Source organism: Halictus rubicundus, unplaced genomic scaffold, assembly GCF_050948215.1.
Source record: "Halictus rubicundus isolate RS-2024b unplaced genomic scaffold, iyHalRubi1_principal scaffold0436, whole genome shotgun sequence".
In the NCBI taxonomy this organism is placed as follows: domain Eukaryota; kingdom Metazoa; phylum Arthropoda; class Insecta; order Hymenoptera; family Halictidae; genus Halictus; species Halictus rubicundus.
Genome location: NW_027488977.1, coordinates 149778 through 171999, shown reverse-complemented (window position 1 = coordinate 171999; position 22222 = coordinate 149778). Strand labels below are relative to the sequence as shown.

At 16.2% G+C, this 22222-nt stretch overlaps 3 pseudogenes; all 3 read right to left on the bottom strand.

Annotated features, from left to right (window-relative positions):
- Positions 1–6835: 6835 nt before the first annotated feature.
- Positions 6836–9385, bottom strand: LOC143364303 (cytochrome b pseudogene; annotated as a pseudogene).
- LOC143364302 (cytochrome c oxidase subunit 2 pseudogene) lies at positions 6836–17155 on the bottom strand (annotated as a pseudogene).
- LOC143364304 (cytochrome c oxidase subunit 1 pseudogene) lies at positions 6836–18262 on the bottom strand (annotated as a pseudogene).
- Positions 18263–22222: the final 3960 nt, after the last annotated feature.

Here is a 22222-nt window from a genome sequence, read left to right as displayed (position 1 = left end):
AAATTTTATTTATAAAAAAATTTGTATTGAATTAGTAATAAAAATTTATTTGAGTGGATTTTTTATATAAAATTATTTATAAAAAAGAATTATTAGGGAAATTTTATTTATAAAAAATTTGTATTGAATTAGTAATAAAAATTTATTTGAGTGAATTTTTTATATTAAATTATTTATGAAAAGAATTATTAGGGAAATTTTATTTGTAAAAAAATTTGTATTGAATTAGTAATAAAAATTTATTTGAATGGATTTTCTATATGAAATTATTTATGAAAAGAATTATTAGGGAAATTTTATTTATAAAAAAATTTGTATTGAATTAGTAATAAAAATTTATTTGAATGAATTTTCTATATGAAATTATTTATGAAAAGAATTATTAGGGAAATTTTATTTGTAAAAAATTTGTATTGAATTAGTAATAAAAATTTATTTGAATGGATTTTCTATATGAAATTATTTATGAAAAGAATTATTAGGGAAATTTTATTTATAAAAAAATTTGTATTGAATTAGTAATAAAAATTTATTTGAATGAATTTTTTATATGAAATTATTTATGAAAAGAATTATTAGGGAAATTTTATTTGTAAAAAATTTGTATTGAATTAGTAATAAAAATTTATTTGAATGGATTTTCTATATGAAATTATTTATGAAAAGAATTATTAGGGGAATTTTATTTATAAAAAAATTTGTATTGAATTAGTAATAAAAATTTATTTGAATGAATTTTCTATATGAAATTATTTATGAAAAGAATTATTAGGGAAATTTTATTTATAAAAAATTTGTATTGAATTAGTAATAAAAATTTATTTGAGTGAATTTTTTATATTAAATTATTTATGAAAAGAATTATTAGGGAAATTTTATTTGTAAAAAAATTTGTATTGAATTAGTAATAAAAATTTATTTGAATGGATTTTCTATATGAAATTATTTATGAAAAGAATTATTAGGGAAATTTTATTTATAAAAAAATTTGTATTGAATTAGTAATAAAAATTTATTTGAATGAATTTTCTATATGAAATTATTTATGAAAAGAATTATTAGGGAAATTTTATTTGTAAAAAATTTGTATTGAATTAGTAATAAAAATTTATTTGAATGGATTTTTTATATGAAATTATTTATGAAAAGAATTATTAGGGAAATTTTATTTATAAAAAAATTTGTATTGAATTAGTAATAAAAATTTATTTGAATGAATTTTCTATATGAAATTATTTATGAAAAGAATTATTAGGGAAATTTTATTTGTAAAAAATTTGTATTGAATTAGTAATAAAAATTTATTTGAATGGATTTTCTATATGAAATTATTTATGAAAAGAATTATTAGGGGAATTTTATTTATAAAAAAATTTGTATTGAATTAGTAATAAAAATTTATTTGAATGAATTTTCTATATGAAATTATTTATGAAAAGAATTATTAGGGAAATTTTATTTATAAAAAAATTTGTATTGAATTAGTAATAAAAATTTATTTGAGTGGATTTTTTATATAAAATTATTTATAAAAAAGAATTATTAGGGAAATTTTATTTATAAAAAAATTTGTATTGAATTAGTAATAAAAATTTATTTGAGTGGACTTTTTATATAAAATTATTTATAAAAAAGAATTATTAGGGAAATTTTATTTATAAAAAAATTTGTATTGAATTAGTAATAAAAATTTATTTGAGTGGACTTTTTATATAAAATTATTTATGAAAATTATTAGGGAAATTTTATTTATAAAAAAAATTTGTATTGAATTAGTAATAAAAATTTATTTGAATTAATTTTCTATATGAAATTATTTATGAAAAGAATTATTAGGGAAATTTTATTTATAAAAAAATTTGTATTGAATTAGCAATAAAAATTTATTTGAGTGGACTTTTTATATAAAATTATTTATAAAAAAGAATTATTGGGAAAATTTTATTTATAAAAAATTTGTATTGAATTAGTAATAAAAATTTATTTGAATGAATTTTTTATATGAAATTATTTATGAAAAGAATTATTAGGAAAATTTTATTTATAAAAAATTTGTATTGAATTAGTAATAAAAATTTATTTGAATGAATTTTCTATATGAAATTATTTATGAAAAGAATTATTAGGGAAATTTTATTTATAAAAAATTTGTATTGAATTAGTGACAAAAAATTATTTGAATGAATTTTTTATATGAAATTATTTATGAAAAGAATTATTAGGGAAATTTTATTTATAAAAAATTTGTATTGAATTAATAATAAAAATTTATTTGAATGAATTTTTTTTATATAAAATTATTTATGGGGAGAATTTATATGGAATTATTAATATTTAAAATTTATTGAATTAATTTAGTAAATTTTTAATAATAGTTGATTTATATTAAAATTAAATATATTTAATAAACCTATAATAATAAGTTAAGTTGTGCATTAGCGTCAATAATAAATAAAAAAAAAAATGAGAAAAAAGCTTTGATTTGGGGGAAAAATGATTTTTTTTTAGAAAAAAATAATAATTTTATTGAATTAGTATGAAAAATTTAAATTTAGGGGTAAATTTAAATAAAATAAGGGGTAATTAACTAATATAAAATTTAGGGAAATTTTATTTTAAAAAATTTGTATAGAATTAGTAATAAAAATTTATTTGAATGAATTTTTTATATAAAATTATTTATGAAAAGAATTATTAGGGGAATTTTATTCATAAAAAAATTTGTATAGAATTAGTGATAAAAATTTATTTGAATGAATTTTTTATATTAAATTATTTATGAAAAGAATTATTAGGGAAATTTTATTTGTAAAAAATTTGTATTGAATTAGTAATAAAAATTTATTTGAGTGGACTTTTTATATAAAATTATTTATAAAAAATTATTAGGGAAATTTTATTTGTAAAAAATTTGTATTGAATTAGTAACAAAAATTTATTTGAGTGGACTTTTTATATAAAAAAGATTTTAAAAAATTTGTATAGAATTAGTAATAAAAATTTATTTGAATGAATTTTTTATATAAAATTATTTATGAAAAGAATTATTAGGGGGATTTTATTCATAAAAAAAATTTGTATAGAATTAGCAATAAAAATTTATTTGGATGAATTTTTTATATTAAATTATTTATGAAAAGAATTATTAGGGAAATTTTATTTGTAAAAAATTTGTATTGAATTAGTAATAAAAATTTATTTGAGTGGACTTTTTATATAAAAAAGAATTATTGGGAAAATTTTATTTATAAAAAATTTGTATTGAATTAGTAATAAAAATTTATTTGAATGAATTTTTTATATTAAACTATTTATGAAAAGAATTATTGGGAAAATTTTATTCATAAAAAATTTGTATTGAATTAGTAATAAAAATTTATTTGAGTACACTTTTTATATAAAATTATTTATAAAAAAGAATTATTGGGAAAATTTTATTTATAAAAAATTTGTATTGAATTAATAATAAAAATTTATTTGAGTGGACTTTTTATATAAAATTATTTATAAAAAAGAATTATTGGGAAAATTTTATTTATAAAAAATTTGTATTGAATTAGTAATAAAAATTTATTTGAATGAATTTTTTATATAAAATTATTTATAAAAAAGAATTATTGGGAAAATTTTATTTGTAAAAAATTTGTATTGAGTTAGTAATAAAAATTTATTTGAATTAATTTTTTATATTAAATTATTTATGAAAAGAATTATTAGGGAAATTTTACTTATAAAAAAATTTGTATTGAATTAGTAATAAAAATTTATTTGAGTGGATTTTTTTATATAAAATTATTTATAAAAAAGAATTATTGGGAAAATTTTATTTGTAAAAAAATTTATATTAAATTAATAATAAAAATTTATTTGAGTGGATTTTTTTATATAAAATTATTTATAAAAAAGAATTATTGGGAAAATTTTATTTGTAAAAAAATTTATATTAAATTAATAATAAAAATTTATTTGAGTGAATTTTTTATATTAAATTATTTATGAAAAGAATTATTAGGGAAATTTTATTTGTAAAAAAATTTGTATTGAATTAGTAATAAAAATTTATTTGAATGGATTTTTTATATGAAATTATTTATGAAAAGAATTATTAGGGAAATTTTATTTATAAAAAAATTTGTATTGAATTAGTAATAAAAATTTATTTGAATGAATTTTTTATATGAAATTATTTATGAAAAGAATTATTAGGGAAATTTTATTTATAAAAAAATTTGTATTGAATTAGTAATAAAAATTTATTTGAGTGGATTTTTTATATAAAATTATTTATAAAAAAGAATTGGGAAAATTTTATTTATAAAAAATTTGTATTGAATTAGTAATAAAAATTTATTTGAATGAATTTTTTATATGAAATTATTTATGGAAAGAATTATTAGGAAAATTTTATTTATAAAAAATTTGTATTGAATTAGTAATAAAAATTTATTTGAATGAATTTTCTATATGAAATTATTTATGAAAAGAATTATTAGGGAAATTTTATTTATAAAAAATTTGTATTGAATTAGTAATAAAAATTTATTTGAATGAATTTTTTATATGAAATTATTTATGAAAAGAATTATTAGGGAACCTTTATTTATAAAAAAATTTGTGTTGAATTAACAATAAAAATTTATTTGAATAAATTTTTATATAAAATTATTTATAAAAAGAATTATTAGGAAACTTATTTATGAAAAGTTTAGTATTAAATTAAAATAAGAATTTATTTGAGTATAAATATATATATATATATATATATATATATATATATATATATATAAATAAAAATTTATATAAAAATTATATTAAATTAATAATAAAAGTTTATTAATTAATATTGAAAATTTTTAATAAAATATCTTATTAAAAAATTATATAAAAAATATTTGGTTCTACATTTATATAAATATAAATGATTGAAGGTGAATTTTATAGAAAATTTAATTATAGTTTAAAAATTAATTATAAAAATTTATTTATAAATGAAATTTATTTAAAAGTAAAAATTTAAAAAATTTTTATAAATTTTGTGTAAAAATTAAGTTTATATTTAAATGAAAGTTTGACAAAGAAATTTAAAATAAATAATGGTAAATTTTAGTGCCAGCATCAGCGGTTACACTATTGTTATGAGTTAATTAATGAAATAATTAGAGATTTTGAAATTTAGTTTAAATGTATATTATTTTTTTTGGTGAAATATAAAAGTATAATATATTTAATTATTAAAATACAAATTTTTGAGAAATCTTAAGAATAGACTAGGATTAGATACCCTATTATAAAGATAAATTTAAAATGTTAAATATTAAATGTTAATCATTAAAATTAAATAATATGGCGGCTTTATATACTTATTAGAGGAACTTGTTTATTAAATTGATATCCCACGTTAAGATAAACTTAAATGGAAAATTTATGTATTGTTGTTTAAAAAATTTATAGAAATTTTATTTTTGAAATATTATATATATATATATATATATATATATAATAGTAATTCAAATCAAAATGTAGTTTATTTAAGATATAATGAGTTACATAAAAATTATTTTTTTTTAAATTAAATTTTAATATTTAATAAAGATAGGATTTAAAAGTAAATTTTATAAATTAATGAAATTGAAATTAGTTTTATTTAGTGTACAAATTGCCCGTCACTTTCATTATAAATGGAATAAGTCGTAACATAGTAAAGGTATTGGAAAATGTTTTTAATAAAAAATTTAGTTTAATATAAAAATATTTCGTTTACATTGAAAAGATTTACATGAAATAAAATTTTAAATTAAATAATTAAATATTTAGGGTTGATAGTGTTTAAGGTTAAATATATTATAAAAAAAATTATTTTAAAAAATTAAATTTTTAGTATTTATTTAAGAAAAAAATAAAAATTTTATATACATAGTATTGTGAAAGATAATAAATAAAATATTTAAAAGTAGAATTTATTTTTGTACCTTTTGTATCAGGGGTTATTAAAATTTAAATATAGTTTATATTATTCTCGAATATAAATGAGCTAATTAATTAAAATTTTTTTTGTAGCAAAAAAATTATGAATATTTAATTTGATGTGAAATGTAATACGAATTTATAGATATCTAGTTTTTTTAGAAATGAATTTAATTCATATATTTATTTTAATAATATATATATATATATATATATATATTAATAAATATAAATAATTTAGGGGATAAACTTTAAATTAAATTTATAATTTTTAATTGAAATATAATAAATAAATTAATTTTAAAATTTAATATATTATAGAAAAAATTTAATAATTTAATAATAATAATATATATATATATATATATATATATAAAAAAAAATTTAATTAACTAGAATATAATTTAATTATAAAAAAAATTAAATAAATTAAAAATTTAAAGATATAATGATAATATAAGTAATTGATTATATAAATATAAATATATATATATATATATATATAATATTAAAGAATTTGGCAAAAATTATACTCACCTGTTTAACAAAAACATGTCTTTTTGAATTTAATTTAAAGTTGTCCCTGCTCCATGAATAATTTTTAAATAGCTGCAGTATACTGACTGTACAAAGGTAGCATAATCATTTGTCTTTTAATTAAAGGCTGGAATGAAAGGGTTGATGAAGTATAAACTGTTTCAATATTAAATAATGAAATTAAATTTTAAGTAAAAATGCTTAAATTAATTTAAGGGACGATAAGACCCTATAGAATTTAATAAATTAATAAAGTTTTTAATTTATTTATAAGAAAATTTATTAATTTATTTTATTGGGGTGATATTTAAATTTAATAAACTTTAAATTAAGAAATCATAAATTAATGTTAATAAAAATGATATTGTATTATAAATTATAAGAAAAATTACCTTAGGGATAACAGCATAATATCTTTAAGAAGGCCTTATTTATAAAGATGTTTATGACCTCGATGTTGAATTAAGATAAATTTTAAATGCAGAAGTTTAAAAATTAAGTCTGTTCGACTTTTGAAATCTTACATGATTTGAGTTCAGATCGGTGTAAGCCAGATCGGTTTCTATCTTTAAAAGTAAAATAATATTTTTGTACGAAAGGACTAAGTATTTTTAATAATTAATATTATATATATATATATATATATATAAATGTAAATAATTATTTTGGCAGATTAGTGTAATAAATTTAGAATTTAATAAAGTATGCAATAAGTATACAGATAATAATTTATGTATTAAAATTTAATTTATATTTTAATTTATTTTTTTTTATTGTTTTAATTTTAATAATATTAATTAGTATAGCTTTTTTAACATTATTTGAACGAAAAGTATTAGGGTTTATTCAAAATCGAAAGGGACCAAATAAAGTATTAATTATAGGAATTTTTCAACCTTTTAGAGATGTAATTAAATTATTAAATAAGGAATTATTTTTTTTAGATAAAATTAATTTAAATTATTATATATTTATACCTATAATTTCTTTAATTTTATCTATAATATTATGGTTAGTTTACCCATTTTATGTAAATATATTTTCAATAAATTTAGGAATTTTATTTATATTAAGATTAATGAGTGTAGGGGTTTTTCCAATTATATTAGGGGGGTGGGCTTCAAATTCTAATTATTCTATATTGGGTGCTATTCGTTCAGTTGCCCAATCAATTTCTTATGAAGTAAGATTATTTTTAATTATTTTTAATTTAATTTTATTAGTTGAAAGGTTTAATTTATTAGAATTTTTAAAATTTCAAGAAAATATTAAATTTTTAATTATAATTTATCCAGTTTATTTAATATTTATGGTTAGAATATTAATTGAATTAAATCGTACTCCTTTTGATTTAGTTGAAGGAGAATCTGAGTTAGTCTCTGGTTTTAATACAGAGTATTTTAGAAGATTATTTGCTTTAATTTTTATATCTGAATACTTAAGGATTATTTTTATAAGGTTTTTAGTAACAATTATGTTTTTAGGGTTTAAATTATTAAGATTTAAATTTATTGTTAGAATAATTTTTCATATATTTTTTGTGATTTGAATTCGAGGGGTTTTACCTCGAATTCGTTATGATGAATTAATAATAATATGTTGAAAGAAATTTTTATCGTTATCATTATTATATATTTTATTTATTTTAAGGATAAAGGAATTAATTATTTATATAAATATAAGTTAATAGATAGTTTTATATCTATAAAATATTTTCAAAATAAATGCTATTAAAGCTTATTAACTAATAAATTAATTTATCTCAGATATAATTTAGTGAGGGGGTTAAAATGAAATATAAAAAGTAAATTAATGTAAATAATATTCTTAAGTTAATAAATGGAGGCTCAATTAATTGCCTTCCTAACCATGTTAATATGATAAAAGATAAAATAAAAATTCAAAAAAGAATTTTTCTTAAAAAATAAAATTTTCTTGAAGTTAATTTATTATAATTTAAAATAGGTATAAATATTAAAATTAAAATAGATGAAAATAAACCTAGAACTCCACCAAATTTATTAGGAATAATTCGTAAAATTGTGTAAGCAAATAAAAAATATCATTCAGGTTTAATATGTTCAGGTGTAATTATAGGGTTAGCTATAATAAAATTATCTGGGTCACTTAAATTATAAGGAAAAATTAAAGTAACTATAATAAATAGAAATAAAATTAATATATATCCAAGTACATCTTTAATAAGAAAATAAGGTGAAAAATAAATTAAGTAAAATTTATTTCTGGATCCTATAGGGTTATTTGATCCTGAATTATGTAAGAAGAAAAGATGGATAATTACTAAAAATAAAATTATAAATGGGAGAATAAAATGAAAGGTATAGAATCGGTTTAATGTGGCATTATTAATAGAAAATCCTCCTCAAATTCATTCAACTAATATTTTTCCAATAAAAGGTAAGGCTGATAATAAGTTAGTAATAACTGTAGCTCCTCAAAAAGATATTTGTCCTCATGGTAAAACATAACCTAAGAATGCTGTTGCTATTGATATAATTAAAATAATTACTCCGATTAATCAAACATTAACTAATTTGAAAGAGTGATAATAAATTCCTCGGGCAATATGAAGAAATATAGTAAAAAAAAAGAAAGATGCTCCATTTATATGGATAAGACGGATTCATCATCCGAACTTAACATTTTTTATAATATGAATTGTTCTATGAAAAGCAAGATTAATATTAGGGCAATAATGTATAGATAAAAATAGACCTGAAATAATTTGAATAATTAAAAATAATCCTAAAATTGAACCAAAATTTCATCATATATTAATATTTATGGGGGATGGTAATTTATTTAGAGAATAATTGAAAATTGATAAAATTTTATTATTTTTTAATAGTTTAGAAAATTTCATTAATTAATAATTTTTCGTAAGGGTTTATATTTTGATAAACAAATTTTTATTGAGAATAATAAAGTAATTAATAAATAAAAAATTATTAAGAAGGTAACTTTATAAAGTGGGTATGTATAAGTTTTGTAAATAAATAATGAATTAGAAGTTTTAAATTTAATATTAATTGAATAATTAAAAAAATAATAAAAAAATATAACAAAAATTAATATAATTACTATAAATCAAATAAAGTTTAGGTTAGATTTAAACGATTTATTATAATAATTGTTAATTAATCTTGTAAAATAAAGGAATATAATTATATTTCCTCTAATTATTGAAATAAAAATTATGAAACAATATAATGATTTTTGAGTAATTAAATAATTTAAAATTAAATAAATTAAAGTGAATAAAATTAAGCTTATTATGAAATTTAGTGGGGAGATATTTTTATTATATATAATAATAATAATTATATATATATTAATATAAAGTATAAATTTAATAAAAAATTCATAAGAACTGTTCATTGAATTCAAGAAATAGTTTAAATAGAATATTAATTTTGGGGATTAAAGATATTAAGGTTAATTTTCTTGAAGTTTAAGCTAAAGAAAAAATTTTCATATTTAATTTACAAAATTAATATTTTATTTTAAATTATTTAGCTAAATTGATTTATTTAAATAATTATTATTTAGTAATAGTTTTATTAATTTTATTAATAATTTTTATATTTATAGAGAATTTTTTAATATTTTTAATTGGATTGGAATATATATTAATATTTTATTTGTTTATAACTTTAATTATTTCTGACAGTTTAAATAATGATTGAATATTTATATATATATTAATTATAGGAGTTTGTGAAAGAGTTATTGGTATTTCTTTAATAGTTAGAATTGTTCATATGTATGGTTCACAAAGAATAAAAATTTTAAATTTAAAATGATAGTAGAAATTTTAATTATTACTTATTTATATTTAATATTATTTAAAAATAAATTTATAAAAATAAGTTTATTAAAAAATTTTATTAGATGTGTGTTAATATTTTTAACAGTAAAAATTTTTTTTAAATATAATTTTATTGTAAATTTTTCTATAATAAGTAGATTATTTAGGTTAAATAATTATTCATTTATATTAATTATACTAAGTTTATGAATTTTTGGTATTATTTTTTTATTTTTAATAGATAAGAATATTTTATTATGTATAAAAATACATTTAGTTTTATTAATTATTTTAATAATATTTTTTATAAGAATTCAATTATTATTATTTTATTTTATATTTGAAGTAAGGTTAATTTTAATTTTTTTTATAATTATTAAATGGGGGTTAGGGGAAAAACGGTTGGAAGCTGCTTATTTTATAATATTTTATACAATATTTTTTTCTTTACCTTTTTTAATTTTTTTATTTTTAATTATAAATGAATTAATATTAGATTTAATAATAATAGTAGAATTAAAAAAAATTAAAATAAGAAGTTATTTTTTTATATTTATAATAGGAACTTTTTTAGTAAAGATTCCTATATATATATTTCATGGGTGGTTATTAAAGGCTCATGTTGAAGCCCCAGTATATAGTTCAATAATTTTAGCTTCAATTTTATTAAAATTAGGAACTTATGGTTTATTACAAATAGTAATTATATTTTATTATTTATTTATAAATATAAAATTTTATATAATAATAATTAGTTTATTAGGCAGAGTTATTTTGAGGGGGTTATGTTTACGCCAATTAGATATAAAAATTTTAGTTGCTTATTCATCAGTTGTTCATATAGGAATTTTAATTAGAAGAATGTTAACATTTTTTAAAATTAGAGTAATTGGGAGGTATATTATTATAATTGCTCATGGGTTATGTTCTTCTGGTTTATTTTTTTTAGTAAATATTTGTTATCAAGAAACTAATAGACGTTTAATATTAATTAATAAAGGATTAATAAATTATATACCTAAAATAAGAATAATATGATTTTTATTATGTTCTTCAAATATATCTGCCCCAGTGTCATTAAATTTAGTGGGAGAAATTATATTATTAGTAGGGTTAATAATATGAATAGAGTATTTAATAATTGTTATAATTTTTTTTTGTTTTTTTAGATTTATTTATTCATTATATTTATTTTGTTATGTCCAACATGGGGAATTAAATTATTATTTAAAAATTAAAAGAAGTAAAATAATTAATTATATTGTATTAATTTTACATTGATTACCTTTAAATATTATATTTTTGGATTTAATTTTTTTTTAATTTAAATAGTTTAAGAAAAAAATTTTGAATTGTGGTTTCAAAGATGTATAATAACTTTAAATTATTTATGAATTAATAGTTTATGGGGTGATTATATTTTTTTTAGGTATATTTTTTATTTTAATAAGTATATATATATATATATATAATATAATAATAATTTTAGAGTGAACAATTTTTATATTAAGTAGAATAAAATTTAATTATATAATTTATTTAGATTATATAGGTTTAATATATATAGGAGTTGTTTTAATTATTTCTTTTTTTATTATATTTTATAGAATAAATTATATAAATGGGGATATATATATTAATCGATTTAAATATTTATTATTATTATTTATTTTTTCAATATGTTTAATAATTTTAAGTCCAAGGATTTTAAGAATTTTATTAGGATGAGATGGGTTAGGTTTAATTTCTTATTGTTTAGTAATTTATTATCAAAATAAGAATTCTTATAATTCAGGGATATTAACTATTCTTTGTAATCGATTAGGAGATGTTGGGTTATTAATATTAATTAGAATATCATCATTTTTAGGTTCTTGAAATTTAATATTATATAGAATAAGATTAATTATAATAATTTTAATGTTAATTTTAATAATTACAAAAAGTGCTCAATTACCTTTTTCGGCTTGATTACCTGCTGCTATAACTGCCCCTACTCCTATTTCTTCTTTAGTACATTCTTCTACTTTGGTTACTGCTGGTATTTATTTAATAATTCGGTATAATAAATTTATTTTAATTGAAGTGAAAAGATATATTATTATTATTTCTAGTTTAACAATGTTTATGGCTGGGTTAATAGCAAATTATGAATATAATTTAAAAAAAGTAATTGCTCTTTCAACTTTAAGACAATTAGGGTTTATAATAAGAATTTTAGGGTTAGGTATAGTAAATTTAGGGTTTTATCATTTATTAATTCATGCTTTTTTTAAATCTTTAATATTTATATGTGTTGGGGGGTATATTCATACATCTTTAGGAAGGCAAGATTTACGTAAATTTAAAGGTGTAATAAGAATAACTCCTTTAAAGAGTGTTGTATTTATTTTTTCTTTTATGAATTTAAGTGGTTTTCCATTTATTTCTGGGTTTTATTCAAAAGATTTAATTTTAGAATTTATAATAGTAAGAAGATTAAATAAATTAATAATTTATATTTTAATGATTTCAACAGTTTTAACAATTAATTATAGAGTTCGAATTATAAAATTATTTTTTGAAATATATATAGGGATTTATAGATACCAATATGTAGGAGATGGTAAATTTATAATTTTTTGTAAATTTTTTATAATATTATTAGTAATTTTTTTTGGGTATTTTTATTTAAGGTTAATTAATTATTTTACTTGTATAATTACAGAAAATGATAAATTAGTTTTAATAATAATATATATTCTTAGATGAATAGTAACCTTTAGATTTCATTTTAGATGTAAGAAGTTAATAAATTTTAGTTATTTAAATTTCATTATGAGAATATTTTATTCAATTTTTTTTTATAAAATAATTTATTTAAATTTTTTAAAATTTATATTAACATATGAGAAATTCAATGAGAAATGAATAGATAAAATTTTAGGTGTAAATATAAAAAAAATATTTTATTTACAGAAGGTGTACCCATTGATGAATAGATGATTATATTCAATTCATATAATAAAGTTGATAAAATTTTATAGAGTGTTATTAATTTTTATTTTATTTATTTATAATTATTTAAATAGCTTAATAAAAAGTTTAATATTGAAAATATTAAGATAATTAAAAATTTTTAAATAAATTTATAAACTTAATAGTTAATTTTATATTGAAATTATAATATTTTTTTTAAATTATATAAATTTAGAAATATTTATGATTAAATCATATTAAAAGAATTAGAAGTTCTAAATTTATATTTCTTTAATTGGAGATATTAGTCTCAAAAAAATTATTAACAATAATTTACCTAAATTTTGGTTTCAATTAAAAGATATAAATAATTTAATTTTAAAAAGCAAATTTAATGTTATATATATAATATTAACTAATATCCTGTTTATATAAGAAAAATAAATTTCTTTTTTTTAAGTCGAAATTAAATGTAAAAATTACTATATATAAATTAATGGATTCATTTAAATAAGTTACAAGTTCATTCAATTCATAGCCTAATAATTAAAATTAAAAGAAAAGTGAAAAAAGTATAAATAGATAAAATTGAAAGATTATTAAGTAATTTTAAAATTGGTAAAATTAGAATAATTTCTACATCAAAAATAAGAAATATTAGAGTTATAATATAAAAATTAATTGAAAATGGTAATCGTGCTCTAGTAATAGGGTCAAATCCACATTCAAATGGTGTAATTTTTTCTCGATCTTTATTTATAATTATTGAAAAAAAAAAATTAATTAAAATAATTAAAGAGATAATAATAAATATAAAGATAAAAAATATAAAGATATTAAAAATTATATATATTATTTAATTAAATCTTTTAATTGGAAATTAAATGTAATTATTTATACTATATATATATATATATATATATATATATATATATTATATATATTAATATATTCATCAATAAATTAGGATATAAAGAATAAGTCAAATAATATCAACAAAATGTCAATATCATGTAGCCGCTTCAAAATGAAAATGATGAATTTTAGAAAAGTGGTTTAAATATATTCGAATTAATCTTGTTCTTAAAAAAATGATACCTAATAATACATGGAGGCCATGAAATCCTGTAGATATAAAAAAAATTGATCCAAAAATTCCATCGTTAAAAGTAAAAGGGGCTTCTATATATTCAATTATTTGAATAGAGGAAAAATACATGCCTAGTAGAATTGTAAAAATTAATGGTGTTATAGATTTTTTTTTGTTTTTAACTAATAAATTATGTCTTCATGTAATAGTAAATCCCGAAGAAATTAAAATAATTGAGTTTAAAAGGGGGATATCATAAGGGTTAAATATAATAATATTTTTAGGTGGTCATATTATACCAATTTCAATTCTTGGGGAGATTGCTGAATGAAGGTAAGTTCAAAAAAAAGAAATAAAAAAAAATAATTCTGAAATAATAAATAAAATTATTCCAAATTTTAATAATTTTAAAACACTTAATGTATGACATCCTTGTATTGTTCTTTCTCGAATAATATCTCGTCATCATTGGTATAGAATTAAAAATAGAATTAATAAATTAAATATAGTAATATTGAAGTTAGAAGAATTAAATCAATAAATAGTTCTTAATAACAAATTTAAAATTCTTCATGAAGTTATTAAAGGTCAGGGTCTTAAAGTTACTATATGAAATGGGTGGTGATGAGATATTTTCATTTAATTAGATTCATTAAAATACAATAAAGTTAAAATAGAAAATACATAGGATTGAATAATAGAAACTGAAATTTCTAAAATTATTAATAAATTTTGGATAAAAAAAAGAATTAATATATAAGGTATATTTTCTAAAGTTGTTCCTAATAAGGATAAAAGTAAATGTCCTGCTAATATATTAGCAGATAGTCGAATTGCAAGAGTTCATGGTCGAATAAAATTTCTAATAGATTCAATTAAAATTATAAAAATTATTAAAGGTCCTGGTGTGTTTATGGGTAGAAGATGAATGAATATTTTATTAGTGTTATTTAATCATCCAAATAATATAAATCTTATTCATAATCTTAGGGATAAAGAAAGATTAATAGATAAATGTCTTGATGGGGTAAAAATATAAGGTATTAAACTTAATAAATTTAATTTTAAAAATATAATTATAATAGTTAAAAAAATAATCAAGTTTGATGAAAATTTTTTTTTTGTTAAATTAAAAAATTCTTGAAAAATTTTTTTGTAGAAGTTTAATCAAAAGATATTAATTCGTGAGGGTGATAATCAATAAGGTCAATTTATTAATATTAAAGGAAAAAATAAAATTAATCAATTTAAAGATAAAAATTTATTTGTAGAAGGGTCAAAAATTGAAAATAAATTTGTTAACATTTAAAATTTAATAGTTTTTTTTATTAATTTAAAATTATTTAAATTAGTATGAGTAGTTGGTGAAAATGAAAAAGGAGAAAAATATAAAATTGAAATATATATATATATAATTATAAGTATAAAAAAGAAAAGTAAAAGTCAATATATAGGTCTTATTTGAGGGATAAAAGAATAAAATCATTAGAAGTAGACGATTAACTACTATATTTTGGTTTAAGAGACCATTTCTTTCTTTCAGACACCTAATGAAAGAGTATTACTATAATAATTTTAAAATGACAATTTAATGTTATAAAATTTAACTAATTCTTTAATTATTTTTATTAATTCAATTAATAAAATTAAAATAATTTGTTCTTTCAATAACAATAGGTATAAATCTATGGTATGCACCACAAATTTCAGAACATTGTCCAAAAAATATTCCAGGTCGTAAAGAAATTAAAGATATTTGATTAATTCGACCTGGTGAGGCATCTATTTTAATTCCTATAGTTGGGATAGTTCATGAGTGAATTACATCTATAGAAGATACTAGTAATCGGATAGGAATTTTATAAGGAATAACTGCTCGATTATCAACATCTAATAAACGAAATTGATTAATATTTTCAATTGATTTAATTATATAAGAGTCAAATATAAAATTAGAAAATTCAGGATATTCATAACTTCAATATCATTGATGGCCAATTGATTTAATAGTAAAATATGTAGGGTTTCATAATTCATCAATAAAATAAAGAGTTTTAAGAGAAGGGATTGAAATAATTAAAAGTATAATTATAGGAGTGATAGTTCATAAAATTTCAATATTATGATTTTTTAATAAATTTAAATTTAAATATTTATTATTTAAAATAAAAATTATTATATATATAGTAGAAATAGTAATTATTGTTAGGATAATTATTGTAAAATTATAAAAATAAAATAAATTATCAGCAAATGGAGAGTTAGGATCTTGGAAAGAATATATATTTCATGTAGCTATATTTATTATGTAAATAAATTTTAATAAAAATTATTAATTTTATTTATGAGACTTAAATTCATTACACTATTCTGCCATATTAAAATTTAAAAATAATAATAGGAAGTTCGTTATATGAATGTCTATAAGGGGGGTAATTTTGTAATCACTCTAAAGATGATTGGAAATATTTAAATATAATTAAACGTTTTATAATTAATCTCTCTAAAATAATAAAGATTAATAAAATTATTCTATTAAAAGCAATTAATGAACCAATTGATGAAATTAAATTTCAACAATAGTAAGCATCTGGGTAATCTGAATATCGTCGAGGTATTCCCATTAATCCTAAGAAGTGTTGTGGGAAAAAAGTTATGTTTACTCCAAGAAATATTATAGTAAATTGAATATTTAATAGTTTTTTATTTAGTGTAAGTCCAGTGAATAGGGGGTATCAATGAATTAATCTTGCAATAATTGCAAATACTGCACCCATAGATAAAACATAGTGGAAATGACCAATTACATAATATGTATCATGAAGTATAATATCAATAGAAGAATTTGATAATATAATTCCAGTTAATCCCCCTAATGTAAATAAGAAGATAAATCCTAAAGATCATATAATTGATGGGTTTATTTTAATTTTTGACCCACAATAAGTAGCAATTCATCTAAATACTTTAATTCCTGTTGGTACAGCAATAATTATAGTGGCAGATGTAAAATATGCTCGTGTATCAACATCTAATCCTACAGTAAATATGTGATGAGCTCATACAATAAATCCTAAAAATCCAATTCCTAATATAGCATAAATTATTCCTAAATTTCCGAAAATTTCTTTTTTTCCTCTTTCGTTAAAAATAATATGTGAAATTAATCCAAATCCGGGGAGAATTAAAATATAAACTTCAGGATGACCAAAAAATCAGAATAAATGTTGATAAAGAATAGGGTCTCCTCCTCCGGAAGGATCAAAAAAAGATGTATTTAAATTTCGGTCTGTTAATAGTATAGTAATAGCACCTGCTAAAACAGGGAGAGAAAGAAGAAGTAAAATAGCAGTAATTTTAACTGATCAAGGAAATAAGGGGATTTGATTTATATTAAGTGAAATATTTTTTATTAATATAATTGAAACAATAAAATTAATAGCACCTATAATAGAAGAAATACCTGCAATATGTAAAGAAAAAATAGTAAAATCAACAGAAAAGGATGAGTGATATATAATTGAAGATAGGGGAGGGTAAATAGTTCAACCTGTTCCTGATCCTGTAGATAAAGTTCTTCTTATTATAAGTATAAATAATGAAGGAATTAATAATCAAAATCTTATATTATTTATACGTGGGAAAGCTATATCAGGAGCCCCAATTATTAGTGGTACTAATCAATTTCCAAACCCCCCAATTATAAATGGTATAACTATAAAAAAAATTATAATAAAAGCATGTGAAGTTACAATAGTATTATAAATTTGGTCGTTATTAATTCATCTTCCAGGTGTTCTTAATTCTATACGAATAATTATACTTAAAGATGCTCCGATTATCCCTGATCATATAGCAAAGATAAAATAAAGTATTCCAATATTTTTATGGTTAGTTGAATAAAATCATTTTTGGTAATAAATTTTATTTAGAAATATTATGCCTGATAAAAGGAGTAAACTGTAAATTTATTTATGAAAATAAATTTTCTAATATTAAATTAAGATTTAAATAATTAAGTTAAATATATATTTATATAAAACTTTGAAGGTTTTAAGTTTTATTAACTTAAAATCTTTATTTATATAGTTTATAAAAAATATTAAATTGCAAATTTAAAGAAATTAAAAAATTATAAATTTAGTTTATAAATGAAAAGGTAAAAATTAAAGTAAATGTTAAAAATGAAAAATATATAATAAATATAGTATTAAAATTAGAATAATCAAATAAATTAATTTTATGTCTAATTTTAGAATTTGTTAAAAAAAAATTGTTATTATTAAAATTTAAATAATTAAAGGTTATTAATAATCTAGAAAAGATAATTAATATGGATAATATAATTATATAATTATTTGATAATATAAGATCAATTAAATTTCATTTAATAATAAATGGTAAAAATGGGGGAAGTTGGGAGTATTTGAATATTATTAAATTATAAAATATTTTATTTTTATAATTTAATCTTAAATTTAAAGAGTTTTTGTAATAAAGATTTAATTTTTTAAGTATAAGTAAGATTATAAGAGTTGAAGTTATATAAATGGTTATATAAATGATTATAATATTAAAATTTATATAGGAAAAGATTAATAATAAAGGAATATTATATATGGATGAATAATTTATTAAAAGAGTAAAGGATGAGGTATTTATTGAAAAAATTACTGGGGGTAGTATAAAGGAAATTAATAAAAATAAAATAATAAAATTAAATTTAATAAAATTTAAAAATATAAAAATAGGGATACATTTAATAATTGTTAATAATAAAATTAATGAATTAAAATTGATTTTTTTTATTAAAAAGTTTATTCATCTATTTAAGGGGTATAATCCTAATTTTAATCATAAGCTAAATAATAAAATAAAATTAATATATAAATTAAATGTTTTATTTAAAAATCTGTAAATAATTAAAATAGAAGTTATTGAAGAAATTATAAAATATATAATTCTATAAATTTTTAAAGAATTAATATTTAAATAAATAGTGTATAATATAGAGGAAATTTCTAAAAATATTCATATAAAAAATAAATTGGGGATAAGTAAGGAGAGAATTATTAAACTTAATAAATTTAAATAAATAATAAAGTTTATTAATAATTAATTTATATTTAGTTTTAATTTTAAAAATTAATTATATTAAAAATTTTAATTATAAATTATAAATTTAAATATATTCAAGTGTTTTACGCATATAAAATTTTGAATTTTATGGAATTAATTAATTTAATGAATATAAATATATTTGTATGATAATAATAAATAAATAAAATTTATTAATAAAAATTTAGCAAAAGTGATTTTTTAACACATTTTTATTACATCAAAATAATCCTTTATTCAGGCATTTTACTTATATAAAAGATTTTTCTATATTTAGGGTATGAACCTAAAAGCTTAAATTTAGCTTATTTATATAAGTTTATAATAATTATTATAGAGTTAAAGAGAGATTTTTATAGAAAATAATTTTTATCTAAATTTCAGAGGAAAATTTATACAAAAATTGAATTTAAAAGAATTATTATAGAGAAAATAAATTAAAGAAGAATTCTTATAGAAAATAATTTTTATTTAAATTTTAGGGGGAAATTTATACAAAAATTGAATTTTAAAGAATTATTATGGAGAAAACAAATTAAAGAGAAATTCTTATAGGAAATAATTTTTATTTAAATTTCAGAGGAAAATTTATACAAAAATTGAATTTTAAAGAATTATTATGGAGAAAATAAATTAAAGAAGAATTCTTATAGAAAATAATTTTTATTCAAATTTCAGAGGAAAATTTATACAAAAATTGAATTTTAAAGAATTATTATAGAGAAAATAAATTAAAGAAGAATTCTTATAGAAAATAATTTTTATTTAAATTTCAGGGGAAAATTTATATAAAAATTGAATTTTAAAGAATTATTATAAAGAAAATAAATTAAAGAAGAATTCTTATAGAAAATAATTTTTATTCAAATTTCAGAGGAAAATTTATACAAAAATTGAATTTTAAAGAATTATTATGGTGATAATAAATTAAAAAGAAATTCTTATAGGAAATAATTTTTATTTAAATTTCAGAGGAAAATTTATACAAAAATTGAATTTTAAAGAATTATTATGGAGAAAATAAATTAAAGAAGAATTCTTATAGAAAATAATTTTTATTCAAATTTCAGAGGAAAATTTATACAAAAATTGAATTTTAAAGAATTATTATAGAGAAAATAAATTAAAGAAGAATTCTTATAGAAAATAATTTTTATTTAAATTTCAGGGGGAAATTTATATAAAAATTGAATTTTAAAGAATTATTATATAGAAAATAAATTAAAGAAGAATTCTTATAGAAAATAATTTTTATTCAAATTTCAGAGGAAAATTTATACAAAAATTGAATTTTAAAGAATTATTATGGTGATAATAAATTAAAAAGAAATTCTTATAGAAAATAATTTTTATTTAAATTTTAGGGGGAAATTTATACAAAAATTGAATTTAAAAGAATTATTATGGAGAAAATAAATTAAAGAGAAATTCTTATAGAAAATAATTTTTATTTAAATTTCAGAGGAAAATTTATATAAAAATTGAATTTTAAAGAATTATTATAGAGAGAATAAATTAAAGAAGAATTCTTATAGAAAATAATTTTTATTCAAATTTCAGAGGAAAATTTATACAAAAATTGAATTTTAAATAATTATTATAGAGAAAATAAATTAAAGAAGAATTCTTATAGAAAATAATTTTTATTTAAATTTCAGGGGAAAATTTATACAAAAATTGAATTTTAAAGAATTATTATGGAGAAAATAAATTAAAGAAGAATTCTTATAGAAAATAATTTTTATTCAAATTTCAGAGGAAAATTTATACAAAAATTGAATTTTAAAGAATTATTATAGAGAAAATAAATTAAAGAAGAATTCTTATAGAAAATAATTTTTATTTAAATTTCAGGGGAAAATTTATATAAAAATTGAATTTTAAAGAATTATTATAGAGAAAATAAATTAAAGAAGAATTCTTATAGAAAATAATTTTTATTTAAATTTCAGGGGAAAATTTATACAAAAATTGAATTTTAAAGAATTATTATGGAGAAAATAAATTAAAGAAGAATTCTTATAGAAAATAATTTTTATTCAAATTTCAGAGGAAAATTTATACAAAAATTGAATTTTAAAGAATTATTATAGAGAAAATAAATTAAAGAAGAATTCTTATAGAAAATAATTTTTATTTAAATTTCAGGGGAAAATTTATATAAAAATTGAATTTTAAAGAATTATTATATAGAAAATAAATTAAAGAAGAATTCTTATAGAAAATAATTTTTATTTAAATTTCAGAGGAAAATTTATATAAAAATTGAATTTTAAAGAATTATTATGGAGATAATAAATTAAAGAAGAATTTTTATAGAAAATAATTTTTATTTAAATTTCAGGGGGAAATTTATATAAAAATTGAATTTTAAAGAATTATTATAGAGAAAATAAATTAAAGAAGAATTCTTATAGAAAATAATTTTTATTAAAATTTCAGGGGGAAATTTATATAAAAATTGAATTTTAAAGAATTATTATGGAGAAAATAAATTAAAGAAGAATTTTTATAGAAAATAATTTTTATTCAAATTTCAGAGGGGAATTTATATAAAAATTGAATTTTAAAGAATTATTATGGAGAAAACAAATTAAAGAGAAATTCTTATAGGAAATAATTTTTATTTAAATTTCAGAGGAAAATTTATACAAAAATTGAATTTTAAAGAATTATTATGGAGAAAACAAATTAAAGAGAAATTCTTATAGGAAATAATTTTTATT